Below are 13,986 nucleotides of genomic sequence, written 5' to 3' on the forward strand. Positions count from 1 at the left end.
CCTTTTCCTGGACATGTCCCCCTCTCAGCCTTCCTGTCCAGGAGGAGGGATTCCACAGCGTCCTCCATTTTGAGCATGGCTAAGAAGTATGGATTTACATTTATATGCTTCCAGCTTTTCTTTGGTTGTGTCCTCCATGTTGCTTGAATGCCCTACATTTCACCGTCCTAAACCTATTGGCGGCCCAAACAACCCAGCCAACCTTAATTTTGGCCCCTGCCTCCTTCCAAGTTGGGCACCCCTGGGCACACAGAAAGCATTAACAAATAGTTACACACCATCCAAGAATGTGCAACTGCATGTGGAATGGATATAGATGTGGAATGCCACTGACATAACCATGAACTGAATACAGTCTAATCTGCATTGCAGAACCACTTTAACTGTCATGGCTTAATGTTATGGAATCCTGGGAGTTGTAGTTTGTTGTGGCACCAGAGCTCCCTGACACAGAAAGCTAAATATCTCACACAAATACAAAATCCCAGGTTACCATAGCATTGAGCCATGGCCATTAAAATGGCGTCAAATTGCATAAATTCTGCAGTGGAGATTAGATCTACAACTGTTGTGCAGCAGCCAAATAAAGACAACTGCATGTATAAAAGAACTTTTGGATGGATATGGCACCAACATATTCCAGTCCTCCAGTCCTTGATTTTATTACTGGAACACTGTTCAGGTTTTGTTGCTGGTACTTAACATCAGGCTCATCCAGTCCCCTGGCCTGTGAGACTGGAGAGAAATCATTAACCATATGTTCAAAGAAGCTTGGAGATGGTATTTAAACTGCTATTTTTGTCACTCACCCTTGCACTAACCATTTGGCAGCTGCAGGGACACAAGCAATGGCTAATCCATGGAACTAGATTTGGGGGGGGGGGGGTCTTTGTTTCTTCCTTTATTCCCTAAATTTTGTATCATTCCTGCTGCCACTGCTGCTGCTGCTGCTGTTGTTATTTCTCATATCTTCCCTGGTTTTGGGACTTAAGACAGCTTGCAAAAGTTAAAATGTAGTTAAAAGTTAATAGTATACAAAAGATTGAAAGCAATTCAATGATCAAAAAATTAAGACCAATGAAAGGTCCAGCATACTATGCAAGGCCTATTTCCTCAGACAATGCTGAGGGATGATATGAGCTGCAGTCCAACTGCTTGGAATACCACACACTCACCCAGCCCCAAATGTCTACAATTAATAACTGAAGACAAATTAGGGTTAGAGAACATGCTACGTTGCATTTGGCAAACGAGTAATCTGGGTTGCAGAAATAGTAATTAAAATGATTTTTAACCACATTTGGACAACTTGCATAATCTTTTCCTGACATTGACTCCTTTGACTTCAGCTTCACTTAAACACGTGCAATCCATCGAGAAGATCTCTTGGGTTACTAAACCTTTTGAGCCTTCCAATAGACCCCCTTCACCCACCCTCTCTCGCTCTGTGGCAGGATTGATTTAATTATTCTATAACTATTCCTGTAAACTGGTGCTCGGCCTTGGAATAATTCTGGCGAAAGCTGTTGCACAACATTCTCTGGCAGTTTACCTCATTGTTGAAAAAGCCTGGTACAGTCCGGCTGAATATTTAACCTAAAACTTCCCTTTCTGCTCAAGCCAATTACTACTTGTTCCACCCTTGTTGACTAATGAGAATAATTGATCCTTGTCCTCTTTATAACATTCCTTTATGCTTCCTGTTATCGCCGTCCCACATGTTCTTCTTCCAAACTTGGCAGGAGGTGCCAAGTTATCTTAACCTTTCCTCCTGGATCTCAGGCCTTGCCAACAGACCTTCATACCATCCTCTGTTGTTCCCGTCTAAACTCCCCCATTTGTCCATTGATTGGTTGGGCTGTTTTTGTTTTGATTTGTTTTGTTTCCTTTCCACGTTAAAAAAAAAAAAGTTTGGAGTCTAGGACAAACTACAGCGAGCTACTCCTGTTAAGCTTTAACCCATGGCAAACGGAGCGTAATAATTGCTTCGGCAACCTGACTGACCTCATCTAATGACAAAAGCAAAATGTACTCTGCAATTAAAGTCCAAAGACAGCCCAAATATGTTTTTAAAATTCATTTCCTTTCTCATTTACTCATTTATTTTTATATATCTCTATTTAAAAAAGAACACCAAGGGAGGCGCAGGAAGGTGCAATTGAAAGGATGCCATAGTTAAAGACATCTTTCTTTTCTTTCATTCTTCTTTTCCACCCTGATTCACCCTCAGTACTTTGTGGGACTTCAGTTTTATTCCTACGACAGGACATGTTGTCCTTCAGCACTTGGTATTCCCTCCGCCTTTTTTTCTCTCTTTGTTTTACCCAGACTTCCTTCCTACTCACTTCCTTCAGCCTTTTCCACATCAGTGAAATTTTCTAAATACTTTCCACCATTGCTAACATTTGTTTGGCACTACGAGTGCTGAAAGATTTACAGTCTGAGCATGAGCTTAAACATGTTTACTCGGAAATATTCTTTTTTAAAAGAACTCAGTTCAACAAGTTTCACTTCCTAGTCTTTAGGACTTTCCAAACTAGGGTGGCCATGTGTCATCTTTTACTGGGGACAGTTCTCCCTTTGAAGAGCTGCCAGGGGACAGTCTTCTGTTTTGAAGGAGTCTTCGTTTTGAAGGATACTTCAGTTTAAAGCCTGGTTTAAAGAGAAAGAACCAAACAGAAGAGGAGATCAGGAGCTAAATGTGCCCATCCATGATCAATGTGTCAACTGCAGCCACAGCAAGCTCATAAGGCACCTGTCAAAGTCTTCCCCATTCTGGTGAGGTGTACCGTATTGATGTTTATATTACAAAAAAAATAAATTCATTAATACAGATAAGTATGCAGTTTTATGTAGATTCGTATCTTGTAAGAGGACTGTTCCCTGCCCTCTGTTTTTGGTGATGGGTCAATGCCCACCCTGTTCTAGACTACAGGTTGAGCCTCCCTTATCTGGAATTCTGAAATCCTCCAAAACCTGAAACTTGTGGGTGGCTGAGATGGTGACATCTTTTCTTTCTGATGGTTCAATCTACACAAACTTTGTTTCATGCACAAAATTATTTTTAAAATATTGTATAAAATTACCTTCAGGCTATGTGTATAAGGTGGATATGAAACATAAATGAATTCTGTGTTTAGACTCAAGTCCCAGCTCCAAGATATCTCATTATGTATATGCATGTGTGTGTGTGTGTGTGTATGGCAGATCCTGGAACGACTAGCATGCCCCCCCCAAATTCCTCCAAATGATCATCTTGCTACATGAAGGCCAGCAAGGTCAAGTCAGATATGGCAGTGCTATCTCAGAGCCATTTCTAATAACTAATGGTGTAAAACAAGGCTGTGCTCTTGCTCCAACTTTATTTACAATCTTCTTCAGCATGATGCTCCAAAGGGCTACGGCAGATCTCAAAGAAGAAGACAATGGCATTTATATACGCTACCGTACTGATGGTAGCCTGTTTAACTTAAGCCGCCTGAGGGCCCGCACTAAGACTCTAAACTATCTAGTCCGTGAGCTGCTTTTTGCTGATGATGCTGCCCTCGTTGCCCATACAGAAGCAGCTCTGCAGCGCCTCACATCTTGTTTTGCAACAGCTACAGAGCTCTTTGGGCTGGAAGTCAGTCTGAAAACGGAAATTCTCTACCAGCCGGCACCACAGGAAGAACACTACCATCCCCACATCACCATAGGCACATCTGTGCTTAAGTCCGTCCAGCAGGACTACCTGGGAAGCATCATCTCCTCAGATGCCAAGATGCCAAGATGCCAAGTTTCATCTTGTCTCGCAGCTGTCTCGCAGTGGATGCGCCATCGGCGTTTGAAGCTCAACATGTCCAAGACGGAGCTTCTTGTCTTTCCTCCTAAGCCCACCCTTTAACACTCCTTTTTTGTCTCTGTGGACAATATTTCTATTCAACCAGTCCAGCAAGCCCGCAGTCTTGGTTTTATCTTTGATTCTTCTCTGTCGTGTACCCCTCAGATCCAGACCACAGCCAAGGCTTGTAGATTCTTTTTATACAACATTGCCAAAATCCGACCATATCTCTCTGCCTCTACTGCCAAGATCCTGGTCCATGCCCTAGTGGTCTCACGACTCGATTACTGTAACATCCTCCTGGCTGGGCTTCCTCTTTCTCACCTCCGTCCTTTAATTTCTGTCCAGCATTCAGCTGCACGCATTATCACATCCGCCCACCACTCTGACCACATCTCTCCTGTGTTGGCATCCCTTCACTGGCTCCCCCTCCCTTTTCATATTCAGTATAAGCTCCTGCTGTCCACATTTAAAGCCCTCCATGGACCTGCCCCTCCTTACTTATCAGACCTTATTTCTTCTCACCTTCCCACTAGGGCCCTCCGTTCTGGTAGTCAAGGTCTGCTGTCCCAGCCCAGGATTTCCTCTGCCCCATCTCGGATTTGCCCCTTTTCACTCGCTGCCCCTCACTCCTGGAACCTTCTTCCCCCACAAACAAGAGCCATCTCTTCTTTAACCAGCTTCAAAACGGAGCTGAAGACCATCCTGTTCAGAGAAGCATTCCCAGGCATTGCATAATTGTCACTTGCTTTTTGTTGTTCTTTTGTTGTCTGTTTTATTGAATCACTTCCTGTATTGCTATGTATTTTATATGTATTATCCTACTAGAAAGGCCCCTTCCCCACCATCTTTCCCTTCTCCTTTTGTGTCATGTCTTTTTAGATTGTAAGCCTGAGTGCAGGGAACCGTCCAATTAAAAAAATTGTATGTACCGCGCTGTGTAAATTTACAGCGCTTTATAAATAAAGGTTAATAATAATAATAATAATTGATAAAGAGATCGATCACAGACTGGCAAAGGCATATAGCGCATTCAGAAGGCTTCACAAAAGAGTTTGGAGTAACAAACACTTGAGGCGAAGCACAAAAATCAGTGTGTATAGAGCCATTGTACTGTCTATTCTCCTCTATGGGTCTGAAACATGGGTCACCTATCGCCAACACCTACGACTTCTTGAACGCTTTCATCAGCACTGTTTACGCACAATTCTAAATATACACTGGACTGACTATGTGACAAATGTTGCTGTTCTCGAGCAAGCAGGGATCACCAGCATTGAGGCCATGCTATTGAGGACGCAGCTGCACTGAGCAGGACATGTTTCTAGGATGAAGGACTATCGCCTCCCCAAAATAGTATTGTACGGTGAACTCACCATGGGTCAGCGTAAGAGGGGCGCCCCAAAGAAGAGATACAAGGACTCCCTGAAACAACATCTCAGGCTTGGCCAGATAGATCACCAACAATGGTCCTCCCTGGCCTCTGATCGGGAGGCATGGAGATGCACTATCCATGACGCTGCAGCCTTCTTCAAAAGCTCACGCCAAACAAGTTTCGAAGAGAAACGACAACGCAGAAAGAACCGCAACCTGGAAACATCACCCAAGGAGACTTTCTGCTGTGCTTTCTGCAACCGGACCTGTTTATCCCGAATTGGCCTTTTTAGTCACCAACGCACTTGTACAAAGCACGGGATGAATCCTTCCTGAATCTTCGTTTGCGAAGCAAAGCCAGAGAGAGAGAGAGAGAGAGAGAGAGAGAGAGAGAGAGAGAGAGAGAGGGAAATACGGGTATTGCAAAATTAGAAAAAAAAATCGAAATCCAACACACATCTGGTCTCAAGCAAACAAGAGAGACTGAGCCTGTATTATTTTTAGAGCCTAGGTGATTTGTCCACAAAATACTGTCAGAGTCCTTTTTTCATCACAAGGGACTCTTCCTAAACATTTCCCCTAGTACTCAAAACCCAGATACTTAAATCTTAACAAGCTGAAACCACACAGAGAAAATAATATATCCTTGCTTTGATCTCAGTCTTGGCATATTGCATAACAACTCTTCCCAGTCCACTTTGAAATCAGAACTTTTACATGCCTAAAGACTTTGAGATGGTTTTTAAAACCTTCCATTTTAGTCTGTATTTTTTGGGAACAACCAGTGTATCTTTTCTTGTTTGTGTGTGTGTGTTGCAGCCAGGATTGGAATTGGAGCAAAATGGGGTGGGAGGGTGTCAGGGGACCAGCAGTATCTATATGACAACCAGGCAGGGTCAACACCATTTTTTCTTTGCACTCCAGACATAAGTGAAGTTTGAAGCTTTAATTGCTTTTAGATGTCCTTTTCAGTGGTGGGGAGGGAGGTCTCTTGGAGAAAGCACTAAAAACTAATTTCCTGGGACTAAGCACTGTTGAACTCAGTGAGACACACTTCTGAGCAGACCTGTAAAAGATTGCCTTCATGCACCATGTGCCTTCAATTCTATACTCACTTTCCTGGTAGTAAGCCCCCTAGAATCAGTGGGACCTATGAAAACACATGCCTAGGATTGTGTTGTTAAGGCTACCATTCTGTCCATGCCTTTATTGGGAGAGATGCCAGTGCTGAAAATAAGGAGGCAGCAGCACTGCCAAGTGAGTGAGCAGAGACGAACACCTGTGAATATATGCATGTGCTCTGAGAAAACAAAGCAAGGCTACCAATGCATGTCATGTTATTTATTTCAGTAGATCTTCTGAGAGCCAGCGTGGCAAAGTGGTCTGAGTGTTGGCGTACAACTCTGGAGACCAGGGTTCGATTGCCAACTCAGCCATGAAACCCAGTGGGTGATCTTGGGCAAGTCACATGCTCTCAGCTTCAGGGGAAGGTGTTGGTGGTGCTGGTTGTTATTATATTTTTTGTACCCCACTTTTTCCTCAAAACACAGTACAATTAAAAACTTACAAAACTGACAATTAAAATGGATCCATGCAAAAATCCACCAAACAGTGATACCTTTACTGGCCAACCAAAATGCACAATATGCATGTTGCAAGCTTTTGAAGCTTCGCTGCCTTCTTCATCAGGCAAGGTGTTACAAACCAAACAGGAAAAAAAAAACTGAAGATGTTAGTCATAGGCCTGCATTTTGCTGTTCTCATTTCTTAGTTAAGATGGTATGGAGGGGCATATGGCTCCTTCTGGCCATTTGGCAAGTGGGGATTTTCAAAGAACAGGAAATTTAACATGCATTTGCATCTCAACACAGACACTTCTTTTGCAAGTCTCCATCCTTGTGAGACCGCAGGCAGCTTTGTAGGCAGAGGACACTGGATTTCTCAAGAAGCCTCCATCCGTTTGCATCAGGAAAACTTTAAATGGTTTTGAGGTAAAACATGCCAATCCAGTCCAAATTTAAGAAGAAGAAAAATGTTTAGCAATAGCAAGTACATTTCTATACCACTTATCGGTGCACTTAAGCACTCCCTAAGCGGTTTACAATGAGTAAGCTAATTGCCCCCAACAAGCTGGCTACTCATTTTAGTGACCTCAGAAGGATGCAAGGCTGAGTTGACCCTGAGCCCCTGGCTGGAATTAAACTCACAACCTTGTGGTTGGTGAGTGAGTGGCTGCAGTACAGGCATTTAACCACTGTGCCACCAGGGTTTTTACCTTTGCTGGAGGCACAAACCTCAAATAGGAAGGTGCCAGACTCTTTAGGATTCCCCTGTTGTGGCTATAATGCAGTATTTAAAATCCAGAAAACATCCAGCGGTAGCCGTGTTGGCCATTTATTTGTTTAAAAATAGAATGCAATTAGCAAGGGCTGCAAGGGCTGCATGCACACTACAGAAATAATGCAGTTTGACACCAGTTTAACTGCCCTGGCTCAATGCTATGGAATTCTAGGGACTGTAGTTTTGTAAAGCATTTATTGTTCTCTGTCATAGAGCTCTGGTGCCACAACCAACTACACTTCCCATAATTCCATAACATTGAGCCATGGCAGTTAAAGTAGTGTCAACCTGGATTATTTGTGCATTGCCAACGCAGTCTGAGAGTGACAGCAATATTTGTTGGCCTTACTTTGTATATACACTACATGGTCGGTAATATTTGCCTACATTACAATATCATGAAGCCCATTTAGAAAGGAGGTAGGAATCATTTATCCTTGCTTTGAATGGGTGTTCAGACAGGGCAGTACTGTCAAACTCTTGAATACTCTTTAAAATTCCTGCGTCCAAAAAATAAATCCCTGGAAGGGAAACATTTTATAGGGATGAAAAGGCTTTTATGATGTCCTCTGGTTTTTAACCAAACCCTCTAAAACAAAAGCCCTATACAGATTGTAATAATTAATGACAGTGAACTAAAGTGATAAGCAGAGGTAAAGGAAAGAAAGATTGCAGAATAAATAACTCAACACAGTGATAGACAACCAGATGCCTTTCAGAGGTTTGGACTATATCTCCCATAATCCTTGAACACTGCCCAGTCTCTTTAGGGGATATGGTAGTTGTAGTCTAAAATATTAGGAGTGTGCTTGGTTGTCTACACTGATCAAGAAACTATTGCATATACTTGTGTATAGGTCAACTTCATGTGTGTTGAGGGCAAGTTGAAAAAACAATGAAAAGACAAAGCAAATTTTGCTTCAATGAGATAACATAGCCAAAGTTTTAACCCAGAAAAGTTGACAAGCACACACAAATATCTCATTCAGTTCCTTCAAAGCCCAATTGCTCTCGGTGCTTCTTTGAGGGAAAGAACCAAAGAGGTGCCACCAACATTTTCCCACCCAGGTATACAAAAAGGCCAAAAGCCATGGCAGAGAGAGTAAAGGGGCTTGGTGTTTCTTTTAAATTCTTCCACAACAGACTAAGCTTTCACCACTCTACTCAGAGAAGGGGATAATATATATATATATATGAGTTAAGGAACAGTCCTTACATGTTACAAGTAAGTCAACCTGTTTTTTGGGGGTTGAGTTTTTGACTAAAATTTCTAGACATATAGATGAGTATATACAGTATAACAAACTGAATATCTCATATATGTGTTATCCAATGAAAATTATACTGTAGCTTGCAGCCTTAAGGTTGTTTGTGGGTTTTTCGGTGTGCTGGGAAACTCCTCACATTCTGGGTGGTTTTTATTTGCATTTGTTGGGTCAAACACCAAAACACCAAAATCAAGACCCAGCAAATGCAAATGAAAACCACCCAGGGTGAGGGGGGTTTCCCAGCAGACAATGGATCATTCATTAAATAGACACCCTGAGGCCATGCCATTCAGCAACAGAACAATACACAGATTTACATGTAGATTGCTTCCTCTCAACCAACTGCATATATACCTCACTCTCTTCCATGCCAGCATTCCCTGAAGATGCCATAGCTGCTGGCAAAATGTCATGAAAAAATTCTTCTAGAATATGGCCTCATAGCCCCCAAAACCCACAAAAAACTATGGATGCCGGCCGTGAAAGCCTTCGACTTCACATCAACCTTAAGGTTCTTCAGTGTGATTGAATTCAGTGTTAGTGCTCACTGAACCAGAAGTGCTGCTACATCAGCCAGTTACAGTGTATTTATAATGATGAAACTGGTGAGATGGGAACAGTTAAGGAGCTTGAGCAATCTACCAGAGAAAATCTTAATTTATGTGGCTGCCTACAACTTAAAAGAATTCTGCTTGATTTAATCTCCTATCTTTTGCCTCTTTAATCAATGACATATTACCTAAGTATCAAGAGAGATGCTTTTCTAAGATGCCAATAAGTGTAATATAATGTTAATGAATAATAATAATTTTTTAAAAATGACTCTTCATTGTGAAAACGAACAGAGTACCTGCTACTAACACAATCCTGGGTTTCAGACAAGAGTATTTCCAAATTGTTTTTCCTAATCTTTCTGAGGACTGACCTGAGACCTTCTGCATACATAGTATATGGGCTCTTTCACATTCCACAACTATCACACTATGATTCTACTTTAATTGCTATGACTGAATCCTATGGATTCAGCTTTGTAGACTGTTGAAACAAGCGAGCTCTCTGGCTAATAATTCTCTCAATCAACTGCAGATCCTAAGATTCCATACCATGTTGCCATGGCAGTTAAAGTGGAATTGTTTCACTTTAATTGTGTGATGTGAAAAGGCCCTGTGCTATAGCTATAATCTTTCAGTGGAAGCTGTTTCACAAGGAAGTCCAAAGATACAATAGACTGTCTGTTCATATATACGTTCTTTGGGTTCACAGCAGGAGCCCTATCTATCTATCTATCTATCTATCTATCTATCTATCTATCTATCATCTCTCTATCTATGGCACATTATTACTTCATTTGCAGCATTCCGCTGTGCTCTGGCACACAATTTGGAAATTACTTCCCACAGTACATTGTCTTCTCCTTGAGTGCTCTTCTAAAAATCATTGGAATCCTCATCACGGCTGAAACAAGCCAAGTCACTCCTTTTCTACCAAAAGGAAGTTGGTGTTTTATCTTCTGGTAGGAAAAATGGTTGGAAGTTACACTTTCAACGTGTTCTCCTTAACCAGCATTCTGCAGATGTTGGGCAAGCGTTGTTGGGATTTTTTTGTCCCCAAAAGGAGTATGACACACACACCCCACAAAAAAATACCTTAAGACATTGTGGTGCCAAATTATTAGATGAGCAGAAAGTGAGGAATTTTATTGCCCCTTCAAAGTAGCGATGTGTGTGTGCACATAAAGGTATTAAAAAACGCATAAAAAACTATAGGAACAAGAAGTGCTTACAAGAAGTGTATGTGGGAGGGGGTCAACATTGGTAGACAGGTTGTTGTTTTTTTGCCTAGTTGCAGATAACTGCAGGAAAAGGACAAATTACTTTTCTCATCCATATCACTAAAACATTCTTAAATATGAATACTCTTACAAGCACAATGCGTACATAGACATGCCCTCCATGTGTTCATTGGAGCTTACTCCCAAGTAAGTGTGTTTTGGTGTTTGACCCAACAAATGGAGCCCTGGTGGCGCAGTGGTTAAATGCCTGTACTGCAGCCATTCACTCAAGACCACAAGGTTGCGAGTTCAAGACCAGCAAAAGGGCCCAAGCTCGACTCAGGCTTGCATCCTTCCGAGGTCGCTAAAATGAGTACCCAGACTGTTGGGGGCAAATTAGCTTACTTGCTAATTAGCTTACTTGCTGTTCACCGCTATGATCTTTGGAATAGCGGTATATAAATAAAAACAAATTAAAATTAGGATAGATTGCAGGCAAGCTTTATTATCTGTAGAAGAGCTCAACTACAGTTGCTGTCTAAATATTTGTTACGGTTTGGTCATTTAGTACAATTCTGATGGATAATTCTTGAGAAGACGCAACTGTATAGGAGTCTTGGTAATCTAATTTTGCCAGACCATTTTGGAAAAGGCTCAGCATCTCTCCCCAACTTAGTGTTGCAGTGGGGTTCAGTTCTCTCCCCATTTTCCAGAGTCAATGCCAACATGAGTTATTTGGAGAATGGAAAGAGAAAATAAAAAAAATAATAAATAATATACAAGCTTTGCAGCTTTGCAATTCTTTCACAAGTCCATGTGTCTACAAATTTGTGGTCTACAACATGTTGCCAGGAATTCCACCCATTGCAATCTGTTTTAGAAATAAGTTGGAAGTATCAGACCTTCTACTTGGGACATAATTTGTGGCTATGCTCAGTTGTTTCTTTTAGTGAGTTCTAATTCCATCCACAATTTAACACACAAGTTAACCAAACATAGTGGTTATTTTACGATATTGATTCACATAATAAAAAACAACATTACTAAACATTTGTACTGGCTAAAAACAATGTAAAATATTACTTCCTGAGAGTGTATTTTTATATTTATGAATGTAAAATAGGCTATATTTCCTCAGAAATAAACACTCAAACTGTCACATACACACACTCTCTTGTGTAACAGTAACGTGTTGGTCATTGGTCATTATGACCCATACTACATAAAGAGCATGCAAACAGAACATTTTCAGTTTAGTTCAGTATGTTATGATTTATTTGTTCCTATGCCCTCAGGAGGCCCTTGAGAAATCCTCTAGGCTGCTTTCAGCACTCTGGCCAAAAGTTTCAGAGCTCTTAGTCTTTCAGCTAATGTGGACAAACTGTTTACATACCCTCCAACATTTCACAGATGAAAAGCAGGACACATGTCACCAAGCAACATCAGAATGTAGATAAGATGGCAAAAGCTATTAATGTGGAAGAACACACATGCTAGGAGAGGCTACAACAGTCTGCCTTGGCTGGAACCCACTGGGAAGGGCAAGATTCCTCCTCCTCCTTCTTCTCTCTTCTCCTCCCCTCTGAGTTAACTGCAAACTACTTTTGCACTTTGAACTCAGTTTGCAACAGAAGCATGCTTAGGGAAAAGGGAAAGTGGAAGGAGAAAGAAAGAAACTGGGACATTTTTAAAGCAGCTGAGGGACTGAGTTGCATGATGTCTAATTTTACAAATGTGGGTGCCTGTATCCTTTCCCCCAAAATAAAAACTATTTTGGACTATTTTTAAAAATCTGTCAAATTAGTGTGTGTGTGTGTGTGTGTGTGTACCTTCAAGCTGCCTGTTGATTTACAGAGGCCCCATGAATTTCATGGGGCTTTCTTAAGCAAGGAATACTTACAGGTGGTTTTTGCCAGTTCCTCTGAAATATAGATAACACCACTTGGTAATCACTGATGATCTCCCATTCAAGGACTAACCAGGGCTGATCCTGCTTAGCTTCCAAGATTAGAATGGATCTGGTGCCTTTAGAGACTATTCAGGCCTTAAGGGTTCAGGGAAGCCTCTCCCAAAGCAATTTGCATTCCCCTTGTTGTTATGTGCCTTCAAGTCATTTTCCGACTTAAGGGAACTCTAAAGCAAACCTATCATGGGGGTTTCTTGACAAGGAGGTTTGTCATTGCCTTCTCCTAAGGTTGAGAGCATGTGACTTGCCCAAGTCCATCCCATGGGTTTCATGGCCAAGCACAGTTCCCTAATACTGCTATTCCTTGTCCTGACAGAATATGCACATCCATCAATTTGGGAACATGAAGCACCAATGGCCCCACAAATTAGCTGTGTCTAGTAATATTGCAGCCATATGGAAAGTACCGTCTGAGGATGGAATGGGGAATGACACCCTGCAAGAGTCAACACAGAAACCCAGACATCGCATATTCTGTCAGTGAAATGATTAATAAATACATGTCACCCAAATGACCACCCTATACCAAACATTCACATAATCTATCTATTTTTTCAAAAAATAAAACATTCAAAACCCCAAATGCTGGCTCCAGCAACATCCAAGAAAAAAGTGCATATATGAACTTTTGGCTGCAGTGGCAGGAGAAAGTGAAAGGAAAACAAATATGTGGTAGCACAAAAATTCACATATTCTATCACAAACTTTAAAATAAAATAAATTTTAGCATTGTTCCCCTGTTGCAGGAGTAAAGGGATTACACGGACAACAGTTGAGGAGCAGGAAATTAAATTGGCACCCAGCGCTTGCAAAAAATGGCACTTGCCAAGTGACTGGCTGCGAGAGGAGAGACATGTACCGCCCAACTGCCCACCCTCTGAACTTTATCTCTCGCCCTTTAAATGACCCAAGCAGGATCGGGGACAAGTTCACATTTCCTAGCACCATGGAAAAAACAGGTTTTCCAAAAAGAAACGGGGAAAAACCTGCTTTCAGAACACCCGTGATAAAGGGGATTTGCCCTGGATCCACCTCAGTTCAGGTATGCAAAAACCGGCACCAGTGGGAATTACCCACTTATAAACTGGTTTGCGATCCAATCTATAGTGTACCGTGCATGGCCCCTCAGTCACTGGCTCTGTGCCACCACAGGACCACTTTTTAGGGGTGCCTGAGATGGGCACTCACCCTGAACCCTGAGAAGAGGATGCCAAAGTACACTTAGCAGCTCAGCACTAGTTGAGTGTATAGTTTGCAGTGAGCCAGTGCAGAGTGGTTCTAGCCTCCCCCCAACCCAACGTCTTCAGGTTAGCTGACTGGCTACAAAAATGGTTTTGTCTCCGTGAGCTTGAAAACCCTTTCCTCACACCACCTCCATCTTCTAGTTTGATGCTCTTTATTTTACACAGAAATCAGCAAAACCCAATTTTACTTTGCTGGCTTCTGT

This window comes from Sceloporus occidentalis, unplaced genomic scaffold (genome assembly GCF_023333645.1).
Source record: "Sceloporus occidentalis isolate IW3139 unplaced genomic scaffold, rSceOcc1.0.p SCAF_4, whole genome shotgun sequence".
NCBI classification, from domain to species: Eukaryota; Metazoa; Chordata; class Lepidosauria; order Squamata; family Phrynosomatidae; genus Sceloporus; species Sceloporus occidentalis.